We start from the raw sequence: 22,885 nt of genomic DNA, 5'->3' as shown, positions 1-22,885 counted from the left end.
AGTGTGGACATTCTTAACTTAGCCTCGCTGTCTTAGCCTCGTTCTTCTTGTCACTAGGAAAACGAGGTGGTCATCTTTTCAGTTTGCAGATGGGACATAGAAACATTGAGTGTCATTCCCAAGGTGGCATGGGGCTGGCCCAGGCACCCTGAAACCTGTCAGATGTGGTTGTTTAACCAAATCACCCTCCCCTCCAGGCACTCCTGCTTTTCCAGCTTTCTTTTTTTCTGCCATCTTTTGAGCCTGAGGTGCAGACTTTACCAGCAATGTGGATGATCTTGGGAGCCACGGGGAGACGCTTAAAGAGAGTGAAGGCCAGGGGCCGTTGAGGGGAGAGGGGCTTCAAAGTTTCAGCTCATTTGACAATCCTAGCGTAAGTGTGCGGTGAGGTGGCCCGAATGCAGTCTGACAGAACCGTCCCTGTGCCTCCACTCTGGCCTCCCCCGTTCTCTGCTCCAATAACTTCCCCTCTTCGGTCTGGGGTTGGTGGCCGCCCTTCCCCTCCGCTTGCGTCCTGGTGCTGTCCGTGGTGCTGACTGCCAATCGCGATCGTTCTGGGGCGCCCAGCCTCCCCTCCTGGCCTCCCACCTCTCCTCCCGCAGGCAACGCGGCACAATGCATCGCGGTGGGAGGCAGGCTCGGCTCCCCTGCGCCGCTGGGAAGCGGCTGCCCCTCCCTCTGGATCACACGGGGTTTTTGCAGTAGTGGTGACAGCCGGATTGGGCACCAGGGAAGCAATTGATTCGTCTACTGCCCGCAGCCCAGAGTTGCCTACGCTGCCCAGAGAGGGAGAGAGGAAAGAGAAGAGGGAGAGAGAGAGAGAGAGAGAGAGAGAGAGAGAGAGAGAGAGAGAGAAAGAGAGAGAGAGAGAGAGACTTACAAAACCTTCCATCCATGTGGAGTAGTCTGAGCAGCTCACTGCCCACCATCTGCAGACTCCAACTGTACTTAGTTTTCGCCTCTGACGGGGGTATTTCTTTTTGTCTTGGTTTTGCATGATTTAGGGGCATGTGTGTATGCTGATGCCTTGGTTTATTTTGGGAAGACCGGGAGAGTCAAATGCACAATTTTCTTTCAGGCATATCTGCTGGTCTTTCAAGCCAAGTCCCTGGGACTTAACATCTTCCCCCGGCAGGGAGTTGGCAAGAATTTGGCTCACCCATTCTGCTGCAATCCTCCATTGTCCTGGTGAGTGACATTCTTTCTGGTTGTGCAAATGGACTAGGAGATCTCCAGACCCTAACTGAGATGTGTGTGCATGGGCTAGAGGAGAGGGCAGCCGGGAAAGTGAGGCTGTTGAGAAATGGCCATAGCTCTTTGCCTGCATTCTGCAGGCTTTTATCAGTAGAGCGATGCTCCAGAGACAAATGAGATTTTAGTTCCTTGCCCAGGGAGGGGGCCAGCGTGTGCCTGTTCAGGCAACGTGAGCAAGAGTGGCTTCTGCCCAGCTTGCCCTCTTTGCAGCAGAAGCTGCAGAAAGTGATTGGCAGCTCCCAAATGAGTTAACCCTTTGTGGCCAGTCAGGCACAGGGGGCCTCTGGGTGTTCTGATTTGGTGGGTGGGCACCTGGGCCCTGGTTTGGAGAGTGCCACCTGAGCCTGGAAGGTTAACCCTTGCCTGGGCATCCTGGGCCAGCATTTGTTTAGGATAGGGCTCAGGCTGGGCTCTCCGCCAGGACCGGCTGAGTAATTGAATTGTGGTGGGTTCTGCAAACTCAGCTGTCCTGAGATGGGAGAGCGGGGATCCAGGAAAGTGCCACCTTTTCTCTTGGCATGAATGGTCAAGCAGTCAGCTGCCCGTTGATCTGTGGGTGCTCTGTTTTCACAGGTGGTGTCACCTGTAAGAGACAGGCTGGGGGTATGTGTGTGGCTGTGACTCTGTCACTGAGCCCTTCTCACCATTGAGAAGGGGGACATGACATTCTAATGCCAGGTCTCCAATTCCAGGACAAGCTATCCCCCCCCCCCGAATACCAGTTTCTTTCTCTGACATCCCACTGGGGGTAGCCTCATACCAACCTGTTAGCCAGTAGGAAGCAGAGTCCCCTCACCACTCAACCCCAAAGCTTGTGTTCAATTTTAAAATGCTTTTGCCAGTAATCTGTGATTTATGGGAGAGGATTCTGCACTGCTTTCTGCTTTAATTACTTCCTACCTTTTTGGGGGAAATGGAAGTTCTTATTTTTAGCACTGTGATCTACTCAGAGGCCACTTGAGCTGTCTCTATCCACGAGAATTTCTTTAGGAAGTTGAACTCAGGAGGTAGGAAGAAGACAAGGTTAGCCGCAGGGACTGGCAAGCCGGAAATGTCAATAGGGTCACCCAGCCCCAGAGCCAAGAGGGGCCAAGGAGATCTGGGTAATCGCTGATGTGGGCAGGACACATAAGGAGAGGATAGGTAGCCTGGTGGTTAGTGCCATGCAGAGGGTCCTCTCAATACTGGCTTCTGATCTGGGTGACCTTGAGGAATCTGCCTCCCTGGGGAGATACATATGAATAGAAGTGTAGAAATTTGGCTCAATTGAGAAGCTGCAGGCTTGCCCATGGGTAATACTTCAAATACTGGACTTTCACATTCTTTGGTTGGAATAGACTGTGGATGGACTCTGGATTAGGGGGCCGTTGAGGCTCACTAATACACTGAGTGTGAACCTTCAACTATAGGGCTGTGTGGCAGCTACGGGGCTTGGAGGATTATCAAGGGAGCCCCAAGGGCCCCAGGGAAGTGTCACAGTTACTGCGGGACATTTCCCTTGTCAACTTCTAGTTTCCAGTCCTGCAGTACAGGACAGCCCCTTGGACCAGGCCAGGCCTGGGGTGTCTAGACATGAGGACTCCCCTGCCGGCCATCTCTCTGCCTCCTCACCTCCCTTGGGGTGGCCGAGAGCCAGGAGCCTGCCTCCTTCCTGTCATAGCTAAGTGGTGCATTGGGGTGCACCAGTGAGAGAAACAAAGAGAACCTTCCGGAAAGATTCTTGGACTTGGATCAGGGCACTTGGGTCTGGGGCTCTCTTTGCCTTCTGGGCCTCAGTTTCTCCATCTGTGCAATGAGTCAGCTGCTCTAGGTGACTAAGGCTTCTTCCAGATCCTCAGGTCTTCATTACAGCTGCTGCTGCTGCTGCTGCTGTGGCAGGAGTGGCCATACTTTTAGGGAGAGTTAGTATTATTTTTCTCTAATCCCATCTTTCCGGGGGCCCAGAGAAGGAGTGTCTAAAACCACACAGCAAGTCATGGCATAGCCCTGTTGGGATCCACCTTCATGGAGTTCGACATCCTTTTTCCCTACATCCTTCTTCCCACCCCTAGCTTGGGGTGAGGAAGAGTTGGATGCCTTCATCATCACCCTCCAAAACTGTATTGGGGTCAGGAAGCTGGGCCTCGGAGACAGAGATGGACAATCCTTGTAGACGGGGCTTCTGCTATCTCACCGGGGTGGAGGAGAGGGGGTCCCAGCAGCTCCTGATGCTCTGTGAACTCAGCCACTGTCTGAGGTGTTTAGGGGTGGGTGGCTGCCGGAGTGGGGGTGTGCGGGGTGGGGGCGGGAGTGGCTTGTAGGACATGACATATATAGGACAGGAGAGTCTTTATTAACCCTTCACTTTTCTGTGTCTCTCACAGAGTGGTTTTCTCTCAGTCCTCCCACCCACCCTCCCAGCCAACATATGGTCCTGTCTTTTTCCTGCAAGGGCCTGGGGGCTGGGCAGTCCTACAGGCAGACAAGGCTGGAGCTGAGGTAGTGGGGTTTATTTCTGTTAAGAGCTGTGGCTGAACTCCGATAAAAATAAACCCGGGACCCAGTAGTGGTGGGCTGGAGCCGAAGCATCTGAATTATTCAGCTGCCACCCAGGATGGAGAGGCTTATGTGCTCAGAGGAGGAGGGGGTGGTGCTGCAGACACAGCCCTTCCTGTGGCCTGCCCTGCCTGTAAGGCGTCTAAGAACTGCAGTGCTCTGGCGCTGTGTGACTTCAGGAGGGTGCCTAACCTCTCTGAACCTCAGTGTCTTCTGTTAGGTGTCAAATGATAGTGTAGTTAAGACCCCAGGCTAGACCGCCGGCCCTGGAGATGGGTCTCTACGTGCACAGTTACACCTCCCAAGACTTCATCTACCTCATCTGTCACACCCTTCGCAGGGATGGTGACACTGTGAAGGACAGTTAAGAGTTAATACGTGCTAGATGCTTAGTTCTGGGGCTGACAAGGAAGAAGGACCCTGTCTGGGGTGGGTTGGGGAGGGGCTGTGTGGTGTTGGCATCAGTTACAGCAGCACAGCTCACACTGAGGCAAGAGGGAGCCTAGAATGAGCCCTAGGTCCAGGACACAGCAGACAGGCTTGCTGGGGGGAGGGGTTCTGAGGCCTCAGTTTCCCCATCTGTAAAGTGGACTCAGTGACCTTCTTCCTCCAGGCTTGGGATAATCTAAGTGAGTCCTGGGACATCATTCAGGATGGCCCTGGGGAGGGTCAGAGAAAATCTGCTGCCACAAGGTCTAAGTGTCCCATGGCTCCAGGTTCCTCGGAGATTTTGCTGAGTCACCCCACCCTACAAGCTCAGGGTGTGCACTTTCGGTTTTCTTCCCCCTAGGAGTCCTTCACCTGGCCCAGGGACCTGAGGCACTACATGGTGAGGCCCCTAAGGGCTAGGGTGTTTAAGAGATTAGGGTGAACACAGCAGGAACTCATTACCAATGGGATGAATGAATGAATGAATGAATGAATGAATGAATGAATCGATCAATTGATAGGGGAGATGTTAGTTGATTGACTAACGGATGGATCAGTCTGCGAGTTGCCTTTAGTCTATGTTCCTCTAGTCAGAGGCAATGTATGCAGTAGGTGCTCCATTAGTGTCTGTTGATTATGATGAGTCATGGATGGGGTTTGAGGGATTTTGTTTTCAGGTCAGTAGCAGGCAGATCCCTCTTCCCTTGCCAGAAACTCACTGCTGCTGGTTCATTTATTGAGTACCTGTGGTATACCCAGCACCAGGCTTAGCACTGGGACAAAGTCTCATTTCCTTTGAGGTCTTGAGTAAGGTGCACTTTGGGGTTGGGCGAGGGTGCAGAAGAGGGACTCTTTCCCGCACACTTCGAAGCACCACGTGCGTGGAGAGCTGAAATTCTCTGCTGAAGTTTAGCCCTTTTTCCTCAAGCATCGATGGATGCTTCCGGGGTGGGCGGAGAGTCAGTATGTCTATACGTTAGTCATTTACACTATTGTAAGAAGGCCTGTGTCTTCCTACCTGTGAGGCAGGCTTGGCTTTTGCAGCAGAGGAGGAGTTAGCATCAGCCAGAGGCTTTGGGAGAAAGGTCAAAGGTGCTGGCTGTGTCCTTCTGGGTTGGGTGGGAGGGTGGGAAGGGTATAAACTTGCCTCGCTGCACCTGGGAGGCTGGCCATCCTGGGCTGATGGTCGGTTTACTCTGCAATTTATAAAGTCCCTTAGAAAATTGTCATCAGGTGTTTCTTGATCCCCAAACGCTTGAGTGTGGGTACTTGTGTTTTCACAGCCCCCAGGGCTCTGAATGAAGGCATTTCTAAGAATACAGACTGCTTGTATAGACACTTCTAATACAGACTGCTTCTGACACTTCTAGTGTGGGATGAGACTGGGTCTTCTCCCCGAGGCCCAGCCTCTGTACCCAAGAGGCTCTGCAGGACTCGAATCTGGACCAGGCTTCACCTGCACACCGTTTGCTTTCTGATTTTCTTTCCCCATATCTGCTAACCTTGAGGGGACTCTGGGTTCTAACATGGCACCAGACCACTGTCTGCAATACCACCACGGTTCCCTTGAAGCCGTTGTCCTGCTGTCATTAGCTTTAATGGCATAATGCAGGCCGAAATCTCATTGCACTGGAGCCATGGCTAACTCTGCCTCAGTGAACCAGCCAGGGAGCAAGAGACTGGGCCTCGGGAAGCTGGGGCGTGCCCACCCCCCACAATTAAACACCAACAGGGCTCCTCTCATGGCATCAAGCCATGCCTGGATTGTGAAGAGAGACAGAAGGAGGAAACTCTCTTCCGCCTCAGCTCCCGCCTGGCGCTTCCAGCTGCCCCGTTCTTTCCTTTTTTCCCCTTCACTGCGTCTCCACAGTGACAGGCAGGGACTTGTGAATGAAGCTGCTTTCAGCAGTACGCACCTTACATAAGTGGCTTTTCTGTGCCAGCCGCTGATGGCAGGTGGCGGGCGTTTGGGGGCTGCACAGAGCGGAGATGGCCTGAAGTTAGTTAGAAGGCAATTCAGGCCAGCCGCAGGAAGCAGCTGTGTGGCTGGCCTTGTCCTTGTCTAGCATCCCCCCGACCTCCTTCCACCTGTCTGTCTTCCCTGTACCACGGTGGTATGGAGTGTCTGCCTCTGCCTGTCTGCCTGTCTGTCTGCCTGCCTGCCTCCCTGCCATTCACCCTCATCTCCTTTCCCTCCCTTTAAAATCCTTCCTGTTCTTTGAAGGCTCATCTTCCCCACCTTGACCTCTCCCCATCCTTTCCTGTCCCCCCATCCCTTTCCATCAGCCCCTTCCCCTGACCCATCACCTATCTGCTGCAGACACACAACAGTTAGCATAAAGGGACCGTGGGTAAGGTCCTGGGGCTCAGTCAACCTGGCTTGCCTGAGGCGTTCTATGCTCAAATCAACCCCTAGAGCAGCCTGTGCAAGCCAGGCATTTTACTTCCAAAACCACACATGGAGCTCAGTGAGGCTTTCTAGAGCTCCGAGGCTCTGCGCTATTGGTGAGTCGCCCTCTTACTAAGGGGGCTACACTGGCTTCTGAAGTGCTCCCCAGCTTTGGCATCTGCTTCCTAGGCAGGCAGGGCATAGTGGGCCATCCAGGGTGTGAGCTGACTCCCTCCACCTCTGGCCACTCATCCAGGTATCCATCTTTCAGTCACTGGCCATCGAGGGGAAACAAGGGCCCTACTGCCGATTCCACGCCAGGTGTCCGTCCCAGATTCCCCCGGAGGACTCTCGGACAGCTTGGGGATCTGTGAGGCTAGCATGGGGGTCACAGTCCTGTGTGTCTGACATGTCCCCACATGGCACTGAGGCGGCTGACCCATGACCCACACTTAGAGGGTGGCTGTTGTTTACAGAGTTGGCTCTGTCCCCCACCCTCAAGTATGGGTGGTATGTCCCCTGGGTTTAGACCATCCTAGACACTAGGGACCCCAGCAACAAGTGAGGTGCAGTAACCCCTCCCCCACACCTCAGCACATGTCTATGAAGCAGTGACGACAAAGGACAAACGGATGCATATGAAAGATCCAGATAGATCCGGTTCAAGGCTGGGGAGGAGGCAGATGGGAGGGTCCGGAGGTGGCCGTGAAGGCCTTCAGAGAGGGAGTCCCCGTGCCCAGCCCCACCCAAGAGTGGCAGGTAAATGGCTGCTTTGCTGGGGTGGGGAGTGACAGTGAGAGGACTAAGCAGGAGAGTCCTGACCCCTGCTCGTGACACTAGCAATGATTGCAGTTCATTGCAGTGGACAGTGAGAAGTGAGAGGGAAGCCAGGGGGCCATGAGCAGAGCTGCCCTGGGGCTGGGCCAGCTGGAGGCAGGGGAGTCGGTGGTCAGGTGTGGGTATATCTTGCAGCTGTGTGGACCTCAGGTGATCAGGGTCCATTCCAGGAACAGATGTCCAGTGGCTGTGATCTTGGGGACCTCAGCTCCGGTGGAGAGGGGCCTCAACGTGTGCAGGGGCCAGTAGGGTGTAGCAAGACCGGCAGGAAGTGCCAAGTAAGGGGCCGAGGGCTGCAGGTGTCCACCGCATGTGGTAAAGGCACGGTCTCCTCTCTGTAGAAGATGCAGTGGCTGGGAGCAGCCATGTTCGTCAGCCACCAGCTGCAGGGCAGGGCAACTTGGCAGAGGTGGTGAGGCACCTGGAGGTGGCCGATGCCCTTGTGAGGCCTGGAGTGTCTCATCACATCCTCTCAAGAGTCTGGAGGTGAGGACTCGTGACACAGACCTGGAGACCCCTCAGTTCACTCTGGACCTGCCTGTGGCTCCCAGAATCAGCTACAGCAGTTCTCAAGGGAATTAGCAACTAAGGCCAAAAGCAAGACCAGGGGCCAGCTAGGAGATGGAGACAGACCAACAGGTCCTGCAGCAAACTTGTCTATCTGAGGAGACCATTGCTGTTTCCTTCCACCCAACTGCATGGTGTGTTTGTGTGTGTGTGTGCGTGCATGTGTGTGCGTTCATGCACGTGCTTGTCAGGGTTCTCTAGAGGAACAGAACTGACATGATGAACACACACGTACACAGACACACAGGAGAATATATTAGAAAGGCTTACAGGCTGTGCTCTAGCCAGTCCAACAATGGCTGCCCACCCACTAAAGGTCCAAGAATCCAGTAGTTGCTCAGTCCTTGAGGTTGGATGTCTCAGCTGGTCTTCTGTATACACCAGAATCCCAAAGAAGTAGGCTCGAATGCCAGTGTAAAGGAATCGATCTGGTGGTGAGAGCAATCAAGCAAAGAGAGCAAGCTCCCTTCTTCCATGTCCTTAGGCAGGCTGCCGGCAGAAGGTATGGCCCAGATTAAAGGTGGATTTTCCCACCTCAAAGATCCCCTTTAGAACTGGGTCTTTCTCCTTCTAATAATTTGCTTAAGAAGAAAGGCCCCACAGCTGTGCCCCAGCCACTTGGGTTTCATTTAATTCCAGATGTGGTCAAGTTGACAAGCAGGAAGGGCCGTCACTATGTCTGTTCATCGAGGATGCCTGGGCTTTGTTTCCATCCTTGGCTAATATCTGTACAGGGGTCTGGGAAACATAAATAGTGGTCGGGGAAGGTGGCAGAAGGGGTAGGATTCGCTCCTGGTGGCCATGCTGGAGGAACCAGCCTTGTCCACGCCTCTCAGTAATCTCGGGACAAGCTGCTAATTTGTAAGTTAGCAGCATTTTGTTGTTTTGTTCTTCTGAGACAGGATGTTGTGTGGCACAGGCTAGCCACAGACTCACTAGGTAGCTGAGGATCACCTCAAGCTCCTGAACCTCCAGTCTCCACTCCTCATGTGCCAGGCTTACAGCCGCATGTCTGCCAGCTGAGTCCTGAAGGTCTTTTGGCTTGATGGGAGGCACATAGTCCAGTCACTCCTCACCCTCATTTCCTGAGACACGCCTCCAACCTGAGCGAACCTCCTTCCCGGAGGTGTTTCATCAATTATTCTCTTTTATCCCCTGGCGCCACTCTCCTCCCTCTCCACTCCCCTCCTTCTGTAGGCAATGCTGTTCTGTGCCGTTTCTGTTAATGGCAGATGGACGTTTCGAACACGCCTTTAAACTTATAGCCAGTGTTGTGCTGGACAGCCTGCGGCTTTTCACTTTCCCCTATCGTTCTCTGCTTCTGCACTATTGCTGGGCTCCAGGGTGTGAGTTCCCCAGTTTCTAGTGTGTGTGTATGTATTTGCACATGTGTGCGTTGTATCCTGTGTCCTACATAGCGATGTTCCAGCTCCCATTCCCTGCCAGCCCATAGCATCCCTGAGATTTCCTCTCACTCACTGACTGTAATTCTTTCAGGACACGGAGGTCGCTGGTTTGATTTTGGTTATTTTGCTTAGCAAACACTGGGTGCGAAGGTATGGTGGCATGCAGAAGAGGCAGAAGACTGCCTGGGTCTTGGAGCTGGTTTTGAATCCCAGCTCTGCTCCCCAGTGGCTGTGTAACTTTCAGTGAAGTGAGTTTCCCTGAGCCTCAGTTTCCTCTGTAACATGGGATAAAGATGGTCGTATTTGCTTTATAAAGCTGAGTGTGAAGTGAGATGATGTGTGGCACTCTTTGGGTCAGACAAACAGATGTTGATGGCCTGTGCTGGCCACCTTTCCGTTCCTGTAATAAAATACCCAAGACAATAAACTTAAAAAGAAGAAAGGTTCTTTGTAGCTCAGCTCTGGAGGTCTCAGCCCCTGGCCGGTTGGCCGCCTTGCTTTTGGACATAGCATGATCAGAGCACACAGAGGAACAAGCAGATTATCTCATGGGAAGCAGAGAGAGAAAGATACAAGGGTCCCTAAACCTGACCACAAGGGCAGGCTGGGGCTTCAGTGGCAGGGTGGTCACTTACATTTAGAACATCTCATTACTCCCATGCTGAAAGAGCAGGAGTCTGAGAGTTGACCCTCCTGGGGTCAAACGGCCTTTGGCTCCAGGGGGTGACAGCTTTAGGGCTGACAGAGGATTACCCAGGGGCCCATGGTGCCCTGGGGTCTCTCCCTAGCCTTAGTCCCTGTCTTAATTCTACAAGGAGGCGTGGACCACAGACCTGCTTGTTGCCTCTGTTGCTGACACCAAACTTAAATTTTGAGTTCTCATAGCAAGGAAATGGACACCCATGCTCTCTCCTCTGCCCTCTGCTAGGGTACTGTTTTCCAGTTCTGAAGATAAAGAAAAGATAAAGATAAAGAACTGGAGGAGTTCTGAAGATAAAGGAACTGCCCAAAATGTTTTTGCAATATCCATTCTTAGTCCGTAGCTCCTTTAGGCCCAAGTGAATGCAAAGCATGAATGCCATTGTAATTAGAACATATGGCCAGTAGGGGGCAGTGTGACCAGTGGCCGGAAGCACCCTGCTGTCTTCTGAGGGCCCAGTGGTCTTGCCAGAGGAACGCTTCTCAACCTGGGACATGGACCAGCCACCTGGCCTCAAAGCCTCAGTTTATTCACCTGTGCTATGGGAATCATTATGGTATCTTCCCAATGTCCCCATAGAGTCTTGGAACAGGCATCCGAATATGACACGCTCTACGGGTTAGCTGACTGCAGAGGAATTTCTGATTTTAAAAGTACTGAGATCGGAGGGCAGAGCCAAAGTTAGTGCTCCCTTTAATAAAAGAGGAATGGACATCACAGGGAAGTCAGTCGCCTGTGCTCACAGTTGGGTAAGGACGAGGGAGGGCCCAGGCTTCGGGAAGGACAACATCCAAACTGCAAAGTCCCGAAGCATGGCTGGCACACACAGCACACTGGAAGAAAGTGGGCAGGCCCTTGGTGGCCTCAGGACCTTTCCTGGTGGGTCCCAATGGCCCACAGGTGGACACCATAGCTGCTTCATGCTGCTGAGCACAGGTCTCTCAGCAGCTCACTCTCTTCAGGGACTCTGAAATGGAGACTTCTCCCCACTTCCCTGCCTAGTCTCCTGTATACACTCTCAGCAGGCCCAGGATGATTCAGCACAAAGCACCACATGGCACGGGGCCAAATCTACTTTGGTCAAAAACAGCTTTTGCCAGGCATGGTGGCACACATGCCTTTAATCTCAGCACTCGGGAGACAGAGGCAGGTGGATCTCTGTGATTTCAAAGCCAGCCTGGTCTACAGAGCAAATCCCAGGGCAGCCAGGGCTACAGAGAGAAAATGTGTTTCAACCTCCCCCCTCCAAGAAAACCCCTAGCTTTTGCTGTTATCACCTGGACAGTTACCCAAGCCCACTGTGACTCAGTTTCTCCCACTGAAGAATGCAGATCCTGCTTATAAAGGGTGGACCTCCTGTAGGAAACAAATAGGTCCATATGAGAAGGACCCTCAAGACACTTAAATCATCACCGTCACTATCATCACCATGGCTACCAGTATCGTCATCACTACGTCATCACCATCATACATCACCATTATCACCACCAGCACCGTCTCCTCACCACCATCATCACCAGCGTTGTCGTCGCTTTCATCATCCTCACTAATGTCTCTTAACAGCCATCACAAACTCTCAGGACTTTGGATCCCCCTAATTCAAGAACTTGCTGGACATTCTCTTGGCCCGATGGTTCCTAAGCTTGAATCAGCCTGTGATTTTTCTGCTAGTCCCGGTGAAGTGAGGCAAATGAGGCATTTACAGATGCTCCTGGCTCCATTTCCCTCAAAGAGTTTCCCCCCATCCTGCTGCCATCTTTTCTTCTTCTTCTATATTAAGATGTAGCTTTAAAAATGAAGCTGTGGCCGTAGTTGAGGGCAACTTCTTACACAAAGCCGTTTTTAAGTGTTCTCTGAAAGTAAATCCAGCAACAGGGACAGACCAGGGAGGAAGCTGTACTCCAGAGGAATCTGATACCCGGGAGCTAAGCTTACCCAGCCATTGACCTCATGGCTATAGGATTAGTGTGAGAGAGAGCCCCTCCCGCTTCCAGGCAGGTCCGAAAGGCCCTTCCCTAGAAATTCTGAGCTTTTCAGAGGTGCTGGAAGCTGTGCATTAGTTTCATGAGTGATCTGGTTACAGCTGGTCTTTGGGCCATTCTGGGAGTGGAGCTGTACTTCCTGTCCGCATGCCTCCCATTTCAGAGGGAGAGCCAGTTCCTACAGAGCTACCTTGTGCATGGTTGGCCAATCCTGGGTTGGTCTTTTCTCCTGCCAGTGTGTGTGTGTGTGTGTGTGTGCACGCATACGCCTCATACATGTGCAGGTATACCTGTGTACATCTGCACACATTTGTCAGAGGTCAACCTTGGGTGTCACTCTCAGAAGCACCATCCACATCCTTTGGGACATGGTTTTTCATTGGCTTGGGACTCACTGACGGGGCTAGACTGGCAGCTAATGAGTCCCGGGGATGTGTCTGCCTCCACACCCCAGCACTGGGCTGCAAGTGTGAGTCATCATGGCCTCTGATGTTTTATGTGGGTTTCAGGGGATCAAACTCAGTCCTTGTGCTACCTTGTCAGTTACTAAACCTCTCTGCTCTTCCGTTTCCTCCTCCAGAAAATGGGGGTGAGAACACAGGCCTCACTGACTTGTCGGGGACTCCAGCTCCCATTGTCTGGTCTTGGCTTGGAGTGGGGCTTGGCACAGGGTCTTCGCTCAGCAAACCTACGTTATTCCTCTGCTAATGAGGAGGACGCAGAGTGGGGGCTGGAGTTTCTGCAAGGGGACTGGTACCCTTCCCACCTCTGATCACTCCCACCACCTTCCCAGAGAGGCCTCCTATGACCCCCTGTTTTTAAACAGCAGCTTCTTGAGAACTCTTCTCCCTCCACCTCTGCTCAGAACCTGATATTTCGTGTACACCCTTTAACAATATGTTTTGTTACTGTCTGTTCCTACCCACCACCCCACTAGAATAGGACAATTTGACTTCCCCCTCTCTGTCCCTCATGGGCTGTGTCCCACATCGCTCAGCGTGCAGTAGGCACCCAATATGTGCTGGCTAAATGGACCCTGACAGTGTCAGGGTGAAGCTTCTGGCTCTAATTGGAAACCTTTCCCCCCCTCTCCAGGCTGCTCAAACTCACTTGACAGGTAATTACACAGAACAGAAGCAGAGAGTGGAAATAAAAATCCCAGCTGAGCCTCCGCTGGACTGGAGGCTGGGCAGGGGAAGTAGGGACAAGGGGCAGGGAGTGACGGGGGAGAAAGCAAGGTGCTTCAGGAAACTGGCTCCTCAGCCAGATTGTTGGAGGCTAGTAAAACCCCACTGAGGCGTTGTCAATGTCCACGCCCGCTCCACGGTCCACCGCCGTTGATCGAGGTGGCACACTTAGTCGGTATTAAAGAGACCTGCATCGCAGGCTGAGGATTGGGGCCCCTTGTGTGAAAGCATACAGCCGATGCTCACAGATAATCCTGGAAGTGGAAGATTAATTTTAGAAGGAGAGACACGAAAGGAAGGAAAAATTTTAAAAAGCCCTCAGCGGCCCCTGGATTTCCAGTCTGTTTCTTGGCCTGGGTGGCACACACTGAGCACTTCCAGAGTTCTCTCATTAGGGATTGTCTGTGGTGGGGCTGGGGGTGCCAGTAGCTCAGGCTGGTCTTGAACTTGCTGTATAACCCAGCATGACCTTGAGGCCTGCTGGGATTACAGGCCAGTGCCATCGTGCTCCATCTATGCCGTGCTCGGGTGGAGCCCAGGCACGCTTGCATGCTGGGTGAGCCCTCTGTGAGCCAAGCGATGCCCCCAGTGATAGCTGAGTTTGTATGTTATGAGGAGTGGCCTCCACAGTTTAAAGTTCACCAGGCAATTTTAATGAGCACTTAGAACATGAGACTCTCTTCACCACCGGTGTGGCTTTAGGGGTCCCCTCACCTTGAGGAATCCACAAAGTGGACCCCAGATCTTTCATGTTTGTGTGGCAATTAGGAAAAGTATGACAAACACCTTTGTGATCTCTGTCTGGGATGTCCAGGTGGCAATGGGGAAGCGGATGAGGCTTTCTCAGGGTGGACAGTAGCTCTTGGGTATCCCTGATTATGCCTTGACACCTGCCTAAGGTGCCTGTTAACATCCTTTTGGGGAGCTAGGAACATAAGGGTGTTCTCAGGAGAGCCTTCTGGGTACCTGAGTGGGCTGCTGACCATCCTGGGAGGGGAAAGGTTACCGTGAAATAGTGACAGCAGAAGAGGAGATGGCTATCGATCGCTTCCTTCCAGGCTGGGCTTGGCACTCTCTACTCCATGCTAGAGCGGTTGCTCTTCTCAGGATAGAAAGCAGGAAGAGAGAGGTTCCTGTGGACTGGCACACTGCTTGCTAGGTTCTCTGCACCCCTCACTTCACCCCATTCTAACTTCAGCTTGGGGGAGCTATGTGGTTATAACCCCCTTTTCTTTTAGACAAGGAAAGTGAGGCTCAAGGGCTTGAGGGGCTGCCCAAGGTCCCAGGCTAGCAAGAGGCTTGAACGGGGTCTGGCCCCGGTGCAGTGCCTTGCCGCAGATACCTCATGCCAAGCGAGTAGCTGGCCTGCACTCTCAGGGCTTCCTGGGAAAGGCAGTGATCGAGGACAGCTCTGTGGATGGCCCAAGAGGCACAGGAAAGGTGACCTGCGTGGCACATCCATCTCAGCCCCTTCTGTCCCCTCCATGTTCTGAGGTGCCGTGCCTCCTTCCATTCTGTCTCAAGAGCTCGAATTGACGTGTTCCTCCTGAGGAGCAAGAACCCTGTGAGGAAGGAAGCACCGGCATTTTTCTGTCTTGTCTCTTGCGGCAGCACAGCCACATGAGACCAGGGCAGAGGCCAGAAACAGCCTTGCAATCTTAAGTGACTCCCAAGGTTACTTATTAAGGAAGAGATGAAGTTAGCATTGAAGGGATCTGATCTTTTGCCGTCCTCAGCTCTGAAATATGGGGGCCTCCACGTCTCCCTATCCATTTTATCTTAGAAACCAAGGCAGCAGTTTGGTGTGGTGTAAACCTGCTTCAGCTTCCCCTCACGCACCCTCAGCTCCCTGCAAGCTGGTCACTTCTGAGTGTCTCTGCAGATACCAGAAACTGGAAACACACCTAGGAGCCCATCCAGCCAAGCTCAGCTGTTATCTGGGTGCTTGATGGCTCTCATAAGTCCTTGGTCCCCGGTGGATCTCCAAGCCCACAGGTAGGTTCACTTCAGTTAGCTCCCCTCCTCCTGCCTCCACAGGGATGAGGTGAAGCTGCCCCTTCAGGTTCCTGTGGGAGAGCCGCTCTCAATCTGTGTGTCACCACCCCTTTTGGGGCTGCCTATCAGATACACTCACATTGCAGGTCACAACAGTAGCAAAGTTACAGTTGTGAAGTAGCAACGAGATAGCTATGTGTTTGGGCGTCACCACAGCACGAGGAGCTGTATTAAAGGGTTGCAGCGTTAGGAAGGTTGAGAACCGCCGCTGGAGGCAATGGGGGCCAGGAGACAGCCCTCCCCCCAGGGGCAGGGCTTCCTCTCTGCTCCCGGGCACTTCACTTCTTCAATGGCCTCGTCTCGACCACCATCTCATCAGCCCATTGCCTCTGTCACACCCAGGAAATGAGACATGAAACAGGACAGGCCTGCCCCTCTTGTGTCCCTCTGGGAGAGTGAAGGGCACTCGCTGATCGTTCTTGTTCTATTTAATATGTTACAAATAATCAGCCTGTGGGATGACTCCACACCTAAAAGCCCAAGTTCAGTCACAGGGAGCCCCATGGTGGACAGAGAGAACCAGCTCCCATAAAGTTGTCCTCTGATGGCCACACCCATTCACGAACCCCCTATAAGTTTTATGAAGCAATTAAAAGTTAAATATGTCAGACAACAATAGTATTCCCTTTATATTACAATATAATTCTATTTCCCGAACATTTAACTCTCATGCCATTAAAGATCACTTATCGATATGTCATAGACATTTTATTATGTGTTACATCTTTCTAAAGATGGATTTGTTTTTATTTCATGTATGTCTATGAGTGTTTGCCTGCCTACATGTATGTGCACTACATGCACACATGTGCCTGAAGAGGCCTGAAGAGGGAATCAGATCCTCTGGAACTGGAGATATAAATGGTCACGGGTCATCATGTGGGTGCTGGGATCCGAACCCAGGTCCTCTGCAAGAGCAGCCAGTGCTGTTAACTGCTGAGCCGTCTTTCCAGGCCCTCATGACCTTGCTTGATGTGTTTCACTTCATATACTTTACTAATGGGTTGAACTCATGGCCTGTAGCACTGTACCTTGTGTCTGAACAAGGTTTATCTAACACCTCATTTTCTACAAGGCACATCACAGTCTGTTTTTCATGCAGGGGCCCATTTACAAACAGCAGAACCACCAGTGAAAAGCACAGAGCTGTAGAATTGTGGTGTTAGCTGGACCTTCAACAGGGAACTTTTCTGCAGAATGTGGGGGGGGGATGACATGAAGGTGGGGTACAGAGAGGGCAGCTGGAAATGTGCTCCTTGGATGACTCATTTGATCTCTCTGTGTGTGTGCGCAGGCGTGTGTGAATCAGGACCTCACGAAAGGCTAGGTGGGTGCAAGTTGAGGGTAGCGTAAAAAGATTGTTGACTGAGATGATTCACAGCCCTTGTGTGGCAGAGGTCTGTGGATCCCTGAAGCTCAGCAGCAGCATTGGGATGGACTTACCTGCATTTCTCAGTTTTTCTTTCCTCCTAGAGTCTGGAAAAAGCTTGAGTTGTAGAATTCATTGAGTTTTGAATCAATTACACTTAGTGGGAAGAGTGGACTATGGTGATTGGCCCTCCCTGGGTCATGTGACCATCCTGGGGGCTAGGAGCGGAGTCAGCCCCAGCAGCTCACTGAGGCTGAGCTGGGGAAAGACTTTTTCCTAGAAGGCTGAAGTTAGTAGCAGGAGAAAGAGGAGCAGATGTCTGCTGTCTGCATCCCCCTGGGACTGCCAGTTTGTGGAAGATGGAGGCTGCGTCCTGAGGTTCTGACAAAAAAGCTAGCAGAAAGTCAGGAGGCCAGAGAAAAGCATGATGCGACAGGTGAGAGCCAAACTGTGAGAGGCTAAGCAGAAGGCTAAGAGCATTTCAGGAGGAAAAAAAACAAAAAAACAAAACAAAACAAAAAAAACCCCCAAAAACCCAAAGACTCGACAGTACCCTATGCCACTCCGGTGGCTGCAGCAGGAGAAGCCAAGCCATCACATTAGAGAGCGGCTGGAATGGATCGATCAGTCAATCAATCAATCAGTCTCCCTCCCCCTCCCTTTCTCTGCCTTCCTCCCAGTCCTCTCCTTCCTGGTCTTTCCGTTCCTCCCTCTACGCTCCTTGCTGCTGTCCCCGGTGCTCTGGTGCTGAACCCAAGTCCAGGCACTGGATGCTGGCTAGTTTGTTGTGTTTGTTTTGTCTTGTGCCCTATTGCCTAGACTCTGATTCAATCTTGGGGAAAAAGCTGATTCGCTTTTAAAGATTTGTGTGTGTGACCGAGTGTATTAGAGTGTGAGAGTGTGTGAATGTGAGTGCAGGTGATTGCATGTGTATGGGTGTGAGCCTACTGTGTGTGTCTGAGAGTGAGGGAGTGGGTGTGTGTGTCCTGATGGGTCTGTGCAAATGTGCATGCAGATGCCTGTAATAGCCAGGAGAGGGCGCCAGATTCACTGTGCAAGAGTTACATCTGTGAGCTGTTGTGGGTGCTGGGAACTGAACTCAGATCCCCTGCAAGAGCAGCCAGTGCTTCTAGCAGCTGAACCATTTCCTCAGCTTTGGCACTTGGCATTTTTCTGACAGCCACTGGGGCCAAGAGAGGAGGGGGAAAGCCCATGGCTCCTCGTTCACCCACAGCTTATGAGGTTTCATTTTTCTGTTACCCACTTACTCACCCTTAGGCACCAGGAGGGGATACAAGCATGAGGCAGAGCTTTGTGCTCTGTTATTTGTAGGGCACAGAGGAACTCAGAATAGCTCGGAGCTCTTAGGATTCATACCTCAGGGCAGTGGACCCAACTGGAATCACATGAAGTGGAAACTGGGCCTCCTGGGGCCAGAACTTCCGGGTTGGATGCTACGGGGAATCCAGGAAGGACTAGAATGTGCCTGTGGGACATTAGTGGACTGCGTGACAGGGATGTGTTTACCAGGGTGCGTGCATGGGAGTGTGGGCAGGTGTGGCTGTGGTGACGGTACCTGTGTGACTCGGGACTTGACCGTGTACCACCCCAGGTGTTTCGTCACGGTTGGAGGAGGAGGCGAAGAGCATCCTTCTAGGAGCTGACGGCCTCTTTATGGGGATGAAAGAACCTTAAGCACGTCTTAGGCTGTGGGTTTGCATATCTGGCTTTCGATTAGGAACCGACTCTGCCTAATGATAGGAGGGTCAGGACATGCCCATGAGCAGAGGGCGGGCGTCTGCAAACCCCAGCCATGCTCCCCCCCCCCAGTGATATTTCAGAAAAGCACTCCAACTTGGTCACACCCCAACAGCAAGCTCTGCATCTGATGCTTGACTGCCTCCCATGACCGGGACCTCATCACTTCTCCAAGGCACTACTATCTCCATTATGCCCTTACTGCCTGCCATCATTGTGCCAAGACTTGGTGAAGGGCATGTTGTAAGAGATGGTGTCATGGAGAGGCCCACGTGGGTTTAGAACCTCTTGTCTCTATCCTTCCTTTCTGCCACCAAACCATGGTGGCCAGCAGGGAGACCCGGGGGACAGCCCAGCCTCTCCCTCCTGCTGCTCTCTCTTCTCCCGGCCTCTGCTGGTGTCTCCTGTTGGAACCTAACCCGACTCCAGAGTGTGGCGGACGCAGCCACCTCAGTGGCCTCTGCGCCCCCAGCAGCGTGGATGGTGACACTCCAGTGGACAGAACAGAGATGCCCAGCAAGCTGCCCTTCTGAAGGGGTACTCACCATGCTGCCGCTGCATGGCTGTTTCTGTCTCCTAAGAACAACACATAATAGCTGAATCCAGTATTTTTATTATTTTCCCCGATAGGAAACAGTGCTGTGGGGTGAGGGGGCTCATTGATGGAGGAAGAGAGCCGATGCTGACCAAACGCTCCTTCTGGGAGGGGCCGGGACTGCTGGTGGGTACAAGGCAATGGACATCCTTCTCCACTAAGCATCCTAGCCTAGGGCAGAGGAGGATGGGAGTCTTGTGGTCTCCCATAGTGCACTGCTGTTAGGGCCTCAGGTGAGCCAGCACTGCCCAGTCCTTTCAGAGCAGCCCAGAGGTTGTTAAGCCTAAATGACCTGCTCTGATACACAGACCCATCTAATCACATTTTCCTTTTCGGAGGGATGTTTGTGAGCACATGCGTAAGTAAGCACTCAAGCCTGAGCTTTGCCATGGAGGGTGTGTGTGTGGCAAATCCTGCCCGACTGAGCACCTGGAAGTGGGCTGCACTGTCAGGGCAGCTGAAGGTTTAGTGGTGTTTCTTACCTATGCATGTTCAGCTGATGTGCGTGAAGTGACTGTTTTTTTTTTGTACCTGCTGTTTTCAGGTGTGTAGACCCTGGGCTTGGAGGGACTACATGTCCCAGGAGGGGACAGACCCAAGGCTCTCTTAGGTTGTTCCTAGGTCCCTGCGCTCTGCCATCAGTGAGCCACGCCCACGGGAGTGTGGTCTCATTTCAGATACACAACCTGTTTGTGGGGCTGCTGTGTGTCTTGGGACAAGTGACTCTACCTGTCTGGGTTTCCGTTTCCCAGTCCATTAAATGGATGTTGAAAAAGCAGGGCATGGTAGAACGTGCTGGTACTTGGCACTAGGGAGGAGGAGCCAGGCAGACCCTTGGCTGCCAGGCATCTCATCTCCTTGCTGAGCTCAAGGCCAGTGAGAACCGCTTTCTTAAAAAAAAAAAAAAAAAACCTAAGGCGGGGCTAGGGAGAGGACTCAGTAAGCAAAGAGCTTGCCGTGCAGGTGTGAGGACGGATAGCACAGCCCCGGAACCTGCCTAGGAGTGGGCAGATAGTTTGGCTGCCTGCATCACCGGGGCAAGCTGGTCCGTGGTGCTATCCAGAATCAGCAAGCTCTGGCTTCAAGACGAGACCCTGCCTCAGCCATCAGAGTGGAGGGTGATCAAGGCCAAGACACCTGATGTCAACTTTGGGCTCCCTGAGGCACCAGCGCACATCCACTCACACATATGCGCCCACACACATGCAAACACACGTAAATGCAAAAGCACACCACATACACATACGTGAAAAAAAATTAAGATGGACGGCGCACCTGAGACATAACAGTCAGGCTCCTCTACTGCTGGATGCCCGGTCTTTATCTCTCTCACTATGATCTCACTTAACCCTCACGGTTCCGTGTCGGGAAGGGTCCTGCTTTTGTTCCTAGCCTTCACCTGAGGAAGTAGAGGCGCAGAAGGTGAGGAGTGTGCCCAAGGTGACCTCACTCGGAAATGGCAGAATAGCCTTCGACCCTGTCTTCTTCCCACTCCAGGACCCATATTCACCGAAGCGCCTATTGCCCAACCCGGCCTTCGTGCTGTGCTGCCCCATGCTTCCTTTCCTCCCTCCTTTACAATCTTCATACCCCAGACTCCCACTTCAGAACCAAGCCTAAGCTTTCCCTATCTGGGGAGACCCCCCCCCCATCAGTACTAGACTGTCTGCCCCAAGTAATTTGGGACGTCAGCACAATTTGAATCTTTTCTAGAAACGCACAGGCGCCCTCGTACACAGACAGTTTTTAAAAGGGGAAGACATTCGTCTTTGGTTTTAATTAATGCCAGCTTGCTTCTCCTGACTTTTAAAACTGCCACCTCATTTGTCTTATTAAGTACTTAGTTTTGCTTTTAATTAGTGTTGTTTATTGTGGCTGAATTTTAATTGCCAGTGCAGGGTCCCTGAAGGCTTGCGGGGAGGATGCATCCTAGATAGCAGAGCCTAGGGGCCAGGCAGAGGACTTTCTGTGCTTCAGGTGGGGACTACCGTAATTTTTTCAGGTCCCACCAGCTCTGGTTGCCTTTGGGATCGCTGTTTGCTCCCAGCTGACACGGGACCCTGAAGACCTGAATACAGGAGTGTTGCAGTGGCAAAAATTCAATTCGATTTTGGCTTCACTGGCTTAGGATAACCAAAATGGCAAATATTAGTTCAGGCATGGCTGGATCTAGCACCCCTCACCCGGGGTGAGGCAGCAGTATCTGTCCCTCCATGCCCCTGCAGCAGGCTTTCCCTGCGAGGTGGATTCTGTCCTACCAGCCCAGTACCTGGGACAGAAAGAAAATCACGTCTGCAGAATTCCAGCAGAGCTTCCGCGGGTTCAGGTCAGGTCACGTGCTGATTCTAAGCCAATCACAGCAGACAGAGGGCTGGAGCCAACCCCTGATTAGCCAGAAGTGGGCCAGAGGCCCGCCTCTAAGGACAGAACTAGGGGAACCCCTCCTGAGCCTCCCAGGAGCACCAGGAACACCAACAGAGTGCTCCCTCCCTGGAGGCTGGAAAGTAGGTCGGCTAACAAGCCCTTTACAGCCACTCAGCAGCCCGTGAGCGGAGCACCCAGAGTGGGAGTTTCCACGCACTCATTTCAGAGTGGGACAGCTTGCCAGAAGGACAAGCTTGCTCACAGAAGGATCCAGGGTTGGATGTGGGAGCTGGGCCTGAGCCAGCAACTTCTGTCAGTCAGCCTGTGCTGTGTAACAAACCATCCGCTAGCAGGTGGCTCAGGACGGCCACGGTTGTTTGTCTTCCCAGTCTCTAGGTCGGCCCTCAGGCTGGGTTCAGCTGCGCAGTTCTGGTCTAGGCCAGACTTGGCTACTTGACCCGGCGACTCTTCCGGTGGGCGACTCTTCCGGTGGGCTAGCCTGGGCTCCTCATATACAGCAAGAAGCCAGCTCTAGAGCATTCACATCTTCAAGCTCCTGATTGGACAGGCACAGGAACAATTTCATAGCCAATCAGATTCAGAGGACTGCTGCTCTGATACTTACCTGCTCCCCCCCACCTCTCTCTCCCTTCCGCGCTGACTCAGCAGGGCCTTTGCAGTTCCATTGCCATCTGTCAGAGATGCTCTGCTCCAGTTGTTCACACGGGTCAGTCCTCTGCTCCAGGTCAAACATCATGCCTCAGTGAGACCCTTCTGACACCTATGTAAAGCCAATTATCCAAGCCCCTTTCTCACGACCCCTCCCCCTCCTTCCTGTGTCAGCAGCTGGCCCGCTTCACACTTGGCCTGCTGTTTTCCGACCTCCCCACCTGAAGCCAGGCTCTGTGAAGATCCTCATTTCTGTCTCTCGTTTGTGCCTTAATGCTGCATCTCTAGGCCTGGGCCAGTGTTAGACACTTAGTGACTGTGGGTGTTTTGAGACAGGGAGGGAGAGGGAGATGAGTATAGGCCAGAGCACAACATTGGGTGCTATCCACTTTGTTCTTGGAGACAGGGTCTTCTCTGGGATCTGGAACTCCCCAAATAGGCCAGAGCAATGGTTCTCAACCTTCCTGATGCTGTGACTCTTTGATACAGTTCCTCATGCTGTGCCGATCCCCAACCATAAATTTATTTTTGTTGCTACTTCGTAACTGTAATTTTGCTACTGTTAGGAATCGTGATGTAGGTATATTCAGAGACTGAGGTTTTCCAAAGGAGTTGTGACCCACAGGTTGAGAACCACTGGGCTAGAACATCTGACCAGTGAGTCCAAGGAATCCCCCTGTCTCTGCCTCATCGGAACTGGACTCCCACCACCGTACCCATCTTTGTTTCGTGGGTCCTGGGGAATCAAACACAGACGCCTGTGTTTTTAAGGCAAGCCCGTTGCTGACC

At 52.5% G+C, this 22,885-nt stretch overlaps 1 protein-coding gene across 1 annotated transcript in view; it reads left to right on the top strand.

Annotated features, from left to right (window-relative positions):
• The first annotated feature begins 606 nt into the window (after positions 1–606).
• Rph3a (rabphilin 3A) overlaps positions 607–22,885 on the top strand; it is a 70,086-nt gene continuing 47,807 nt past the window's right edge. Inside the window, exons 1-2 of the mRNA XM_055606342.1 lie at positions 607–970; positions 1,079–1,188. The gene's annotated coding sequence lies outside the window, so the exon portion shown is untranslated. The remainder of the gene's footprint in view (positions 971–1,078; positions 1,189–22,885) is intronic.

The sequence above is a fragment of the Psammomys obesus genome, unplaced genomic scaffold (assembly GCF_907164565.1).
Source record: "Psammomys obesus unplaced genomic scaffold, mPsaObe1.curated_primary_1811, whole genome shotgun sequence".
Taxonomy (NCBI): domain Eukaryota; kingdom Metazoa; phylum Chordata; class Mammalia; order Rodentia; family Muridae; genus Psammomys; species Psammomys obesus.
The sequence above is the reverse complement of the archived record's forward strand: the minus strand, read 5'-3'. Positions and strand labels throughout refer to the sequence as shown.